Below are 6544 nucleotides of genomic sequence, written 5' to 3' on the forward strand. Positions count from 1 at the left end.
AAATTGAAATTAGATTGAAAAAAAAATCTAAATATAATTAATTTAATTAAATTAATCTTGAATTAATCTATTTTATTGAATTTAAATTAGATCTAAATTAAATTTTGAAAATTTTAATAAGTTTTTCTATCGAAATTTTCATTGGAAAGTAAAAAACTTGTTTACGTAAAATTATAATATAAATTTATAACAATTATGAAAGGAAGAAGAACAACATAAAATGGATAAGTGTAAATATATTCATATATCATTATTTTATTTACATTTATTATATACTTATTTTTTCTTTTTATTTCTCTTTTCTTATTTGACTATATAACATATAAAAGTATAGTTTTTAATCTCGATAAATATATATATATATATATATATATATATATATATTAAATTGTATGTGCCATTTTATATTCATAAATATTTTTCAATTTAAAAAGAGAAGTTAAATAGTGAAAGAACTCGTTTTAGTCTTACTTTTTACTTGCTTTTTACTCTCTTACAAAACATAGCCAACCTATCTAACGCAACACGTGAAGTTCCACCTTCACCCAATTCTTCTGCGGCACTGAGTTTCATCTTGAAAACCCTCTGACGAATCTCTTTCCCCGTGTCCGATTCCATGAGTTCCTTCAATCGCTCCCCGAATTCACTCCCACTCACCAGCCCATCTTTCTCCTCCTTCAACGCCAAAGCCACCTTCATTTCCTGAACCATAAACACCCTATTCAGCTTCTGCTCCGAGTACAATGGCCAAGCCACCATTGGCACCCCTTCGCACACGGCTTCCAGCACCGAGTTCCACCCGCAGTGAGTCACAAACCCCCCCACTGAGTCATGACTCAGAATCTCCCTCTGTGGAGCCCAGTCCCGAACCACCAACCCCTTCTCCTTCGTCCGATCCATAAACCCTTCGGGCAACAACTCGTCCAAACTGGGCTTCTCTTCCAGCGAGTCACCACCCTCCAACTCGGTTCTCACCACCCACAAGAACCTTTGCTCGCTCTTCTCTAACCCAATAGCCATCTCCATCAACTGCCTCCTCGAGAACCATCCCATGCTTCCGAAACACAGCAACACCACGCTCTGACTCGGTTGCGACTCGAGCCAACTCAGACAACCTTTGTCTTCTTCCCCATATGGTGCAGAAATAACAGGGCCCACGAAAAACAACGGTGGCAGGATCCTATTGTCGTTCAACACTGCAATGGCTTTCTCTTCAATCGCTTCAGACGTGTTTATTATAATTCCAGAACTACGCTTCATGGCTTCCGCTATCCGACCGAAAATCTGGTTAGTGTAGCTCAAAGGGTCGAGGGTTTCGTTTGGAAAGACATCCGTGGATATTGCAGGTAACCCTGGGAAGTCAAGTTGAAATTGTTGGTCTTTGACTTGTTTTGGGAGAGTAGTGGGGAAGTGAAAAAGCACAACGAGGCTGGAGGCTGCGGAAGTGTAGTAGAAGAAAATGGGGATGTTTGTGGTGAGATTTTCCGTGAGAATTTTGGGGTTGCTGAAGTTTAAGAAGTCCATGACTAGGGCTTTGATATTGGAGGCTTTGACGAGGCTTTGGAGTGCAAGGACAACGTTTTGTGTGCTGTGTCGGGAGAGTTCGAGGGAGATGAGGTGAGGAGGGAGGGAAGGGGTGTCGAGGGGGAGTTGGGCCATGGGAACGCTGTGGAAAGTGATAGCGGGGATGGTGGCGGAGACGGCGGCGATGTATTGGGCGTTGGAGTTGCAGGCTAGGGTGAAAGTGGCGTTGGGGGATGGGGTGAGGATGAGGATGGTGATGGAAAGAGAAGGGTGGTGGGATAGAATGAGCTTGCCTAGCTCCACCATGGACACTAGGTGACCCCTACCAATGTTGGGGTACAGAACAATGGTGTCTTTCATGTTGGAGAAGAATGGTGAGTTCAGTTTTTTTGTTATGGTGTTCTAAGGGAGATTCTTATGGTTCTATTTAAGGACAATGAGTCATGATGCCTTTGTTTTTTTGTCCTATTTCTTTTCACTTCAACAATCATGGGTTCATAATTTTACTCGTCATTGTTCATCTATCATTTTCTTTTACCAACAAAGGACTATAGTTATTATTTTCCCATAAGAGAAGTGTCCTTCACAAAATGTTTTATGCCCTCCCGTGACTCTTTTCCCTTTTAGTAAATAAAAATAATTGATGTACACCAAACAGGTGTGAATACTTAAAATTTATTTAGAAATAAAAATAATAGATGTATAAATTATTCATATTATAAAAAAATATATATAGAAAAAATAAATATACAATGAGTAAGGTATATTTATATTATTGTTTATTAGATATATGATAGATTATCAATATATATATATATATATAATTTTCTTCTTTCTTTATTCTAATTGTTTAATTTATTCTATATTTAAAAAATTACATATATATTTTCTAGGTGTTTTTCTTATTATCACAATCTTGATTACACTTTTTTGTGTGTGGTTATATTCAAATGGTTAGAGCTGTTAAAATGGTTCACAACTCGTGGGTCAATCCGATCCATCACGAGTTCGGGTCAGGTTGAGTTTGAAAAAATTGTATTTTTTTTATGCGGGTCAGATTTCAATCTGGCTCATTTAAACCCGGCTCATGCGGGTTGAACCTATGATGGGTTGAGTTGGTCCACCAACTCACTTATCTAATTTTATTTTATTAAAATTTAATTTTAATTTTATAAAAAATATTTATTATTTTTTTTTGCTTGAAAATATTATTTAAGTTCCTTATTTTCAAAATTAATTAAACACCATGTTGCGAGTGAAATTTGTTTAAATTTGAATTATAGAAAGGTTGTAATTTTTTTTATTTTAAAAAAATTGTAATTAAGTGAGTGAGTGAGTTAGTGAGCCAACCCGTTTACCCACCAACCCGTGGTGGGTCGGGCCTGGCAAATTTTTTTGGCTTGCTAATAAATGAGTCGGATTGGGTTGACTCACTAAGTGACCAACCCATAGTGGATCGGGCCGGGTCGGGTCAGATAGCCCGTTTTGATAGCTCTACAAATGATATATTATCAATTTTAATTAATTAAATAGGTTTTAGGTCACATTTGATTATTTTGAATCCTTAATATTTCAATTTATTGTTTATTTTTTTTCATATAAAAATATTTGAATCTCAATTTCAAGTATTCAATCGGGTAAGTCATTTATTGACTAGGTAATATAAAATCTTATCTTCTTTTATTCTCTTCGATTCTTAATTTTTGTTTTATTTGAAAGAAAAATTATTTTGCTAAAACAATTTTCATTATCTTTAAATGGTTAAACTATTTCTCGAATATTTAAGGTATTTTTTATTTTATTAAACTTTTAATTATATTTTGTTTTTCTTTGTACTATTTTATTCAATAGTGTATTACATTATTTTACCTATTTTAATATTTTTATTTGTTATTTACTTTTATTATGTAAAATATTGTTTTGTTTATTTTTATATTATTATTTTAAGGTTAGATATTATTTTAGTCCCTTAACTTTGAAAAAAAATTAGAATTTTTCCTTAGTATGAAACTCTAATACATTTTGGTTTCCAAACATTAAAAGTATATTTTCGTTTTAATTAAATTTTTTAAGTTTCAAATGTATTTCATGCTAACATTTGAGTTACTTATACCGTTTGAATCATTATCACTTCAATGTCAATAGGAAAACATGGTTGAAACTTAAAAAAAAATAATCTAAGAGTTAAATGGACTATATTTCATTCATTTTTAAAGTTGGGACCGAAATGTATCAAAAATTTTGGACATAGATGAATTTTAATTTTCCATCAAAGTTTAGGGACTAAATACATTCTTAACCCTTATTTTTGTTTTATAGTTCTCCCTTATTTTTGTTTTATAATTATTTCTCATAAGTGTAATTTTACCACCTATTTACATTAAGATCTTTCATTTTCTATAATATAACAATTTAAAGTTATTGTAAAAAATCATGTTTACACCATCCTACATAGGTTGAAGTTCAGAGAAGTTCAATGAGAGATTTATGTCTATATTTGAATTATTATTAATTTAATATTTTTTCTATACAATTTCATTCAATATAATATTTATGAGTGTATATAAGAAAAGAGATTAGTAAAATGACGTTTGCATATTTTTAAACTTAAATATTTTTTTCATTTTATAAATTTTAAAAACTACTTCTTAACTTTATTTGCAAAATTTGTAGATGTTTTGATTGTCAAATTTTATCAATATTATTTGTGAAATATTTTATATAATCATTTGATACTGTAATTTGAAATATGTACCGTTATAATTTCTTTTGAATTAATATTTAACATTAAAAATATGAGATTACGTTTTTATTTATTAAATATTTGATAATTTTATGTTTCCGTTGATACAATTTTATTTTTCTATAGAAAATAATTAATTGAATTTGAGATAGATAAGGGATATACCTGTAACTCAATGAGATGAGAATGAGATAAATGTCTTATACTTCTTATGAGATGAGAATATTGGTAAATTTTTATTATAGAGTTAGTATGAGATAACGATTTCGTCTCAATCCCACGTTATTGTCATGCTTAATTATCACTGTATTATACTTTCGAAAGTTATCATTTTTAAGTTTATGATCTTAATTAAAATTATATTTTAATTTATTCATTTATATTAACATATCTATAAAAGAAAGAAACATATATGTTTGATGTCCTAGTTCTTAATTTTGTATTAATGATGACTTTGGAATCACAACGACAATTTTAACTATTGAATAATTTAGAACCTATTTTCTATTTATATTTTAAATGTTAATAAATATAAAGTATAATTTAGTAGAAAATACTAGATAAGTTATTCAACAAACTATAATATTTCATATGTTTGATTTATAATAATAATTAATCTCATAAAAATTGGCAATTAACCTAACTAATTTTAACAAAAAAAAAATGTACATACTGTTTAAAAAAACACCAGTTATAATGGTTTTTAAATGAATTATAAATTATTAAAATTTAATCCTTTAATACTTACTATATAGTTAAGTAGATTGAGGTAACAAATAAGGATATTATAATTTATTAAAATGAAATACCGCTTTTATCACTAAATGTACCTGTGTAGACTCTTTAAGTTTTTTAAAGAATTTTTTTTATAAATAGTTGTTCTCCTTCTAGTGGCTAATTTTTCAACAGAAGTTGGGTTGATGAAAGAAAATAGATTGATTTGTACTACACAATAGTCTAAGCTCGCATTTAGTTAAACAATACAATAAAAAGTATAAGTAGTAACAAAGATACTTAATACAAAGATTTGCATTAATAGAATTCATGACAGGCAGCATATCTTGACTATCCAACAAACATCTCAGGTACATAGTTTACTTACGTCGGAATTCAGCTAAAAAATATAAAAGGAAAAATTAAGTTACTCAAACAAATATGACCTATAAATCGAGCGTCACTCCCAGAGACCAACTGAACGCTGAACGGTTCCCCAAAACGGCTCTCCCAAGGTTGACCGAGCAGTTCCATAAGGCTGACTCTTCCAAGGTTGACCGTGTGACTCCCCCAAGGCCGGTCCCCTACGACAGACTCCTTTAAGGTCGTCCCAGAACCGACCATTCATAAATCGAACGGTCTTCGCAAGGCCGCCCATCTAGGCAACAACCTTGGCCGACCACCCTATTGACCATCATTAGGTCGACGGTACGATTAAGCACTAATGACTCATTAAAGCCCCTAATGGAGATTAAGATATGATTGGGCCAACATCAGGCCCACAACAGGTAAAAGCCCATAACAACTAATATAAATAAAGGTCATAGGTATGATTTCTGGACAGATTGCTTACGATGCAATATATACATGCATTACAGACCACTCAGTCATGTTACTGACTTAAGCGTCGGAGTGTCTTTGACAGGTACCCGACCGCCCGGCTTGGAGAACGAGGACAGAGAACGAATACTACAACCAGGACTTGAAGACGAGAGAGCCCGTTCGGCCCTTCCCAATGCGTCCACCCGGTCTTCGACAAATTCTTGAGTGTTTTAATAGGGTCAAACCAGATCCGACTGAAACATTTGGCGCCCACCGTGGGGCCGAATGAGAATTCCCCATTGTAACCACAAGGAACCAATGAGGGGCACCTCAAAAGAACATCAACTTCCACCGTTCACCCTTTGCACTCGGCTTCATCAACCCAACAACTCAGTCTCCACCGTTCGGCCGCGTATCCTCAGTCGTTCGGTCAAGACCATTCGGCTTTGCGGCCTCATTTCCCCAACCATTCGGCTCCCCCGCCCAGCTCGTCCGGTCGTTAGGCCTCTCAGCTTTTATGGGTTTCCATTCGGATTCGTCCGCTCGGCCATTGGGCCTAGAGTTCTGGCCATTCGGCCTCAACTTCCAACATTCGACATCGATCGTTCAGCCAGTTGGCCTCAACCACTGGGCATCCCGCCTCAGTTCTTGGTCAATCGGCCCCGAAGTCTCGGTCGTTCGGCCTCAGCTACGACTATTCTACATCATGCCCCTTGATGGTACTTCGCCAAATCCTGCATC

The 6544-nt window shown here is 33.8% G+C and overlaps 1 pseudogene; it reads right to left on the reverse strand.

Annotated features, from left to right (window-relative positions):
* Window positions 1-439: 439 nt before the first annotated feature.
* On the reverse strand, window positions 440-2019 carry LOC124822864 (isoflavone 7-O-glucosyltransferase 1 pseudogene; annotated as a pseudogene).
* Window positions 2020-6544: the final 4525 nt, after the last annotated feature.

The sequence above is a fragment of the Vigna umbellata genome, chromosome 4 (assembly GCF_029865625.1).
Source record: "Vigna umbellata cultivar VRB3 chromosome 4, Vumbellata_1.0, whole genome shotgun sequence".
In the NCBI taxonomy this organism is placed as follows: Eukaryota; Viridiplantae; Streptophyta; class Magnoliopsida; order Fabales; family Fabaceae; genus Vigna; species Vigna umbellata.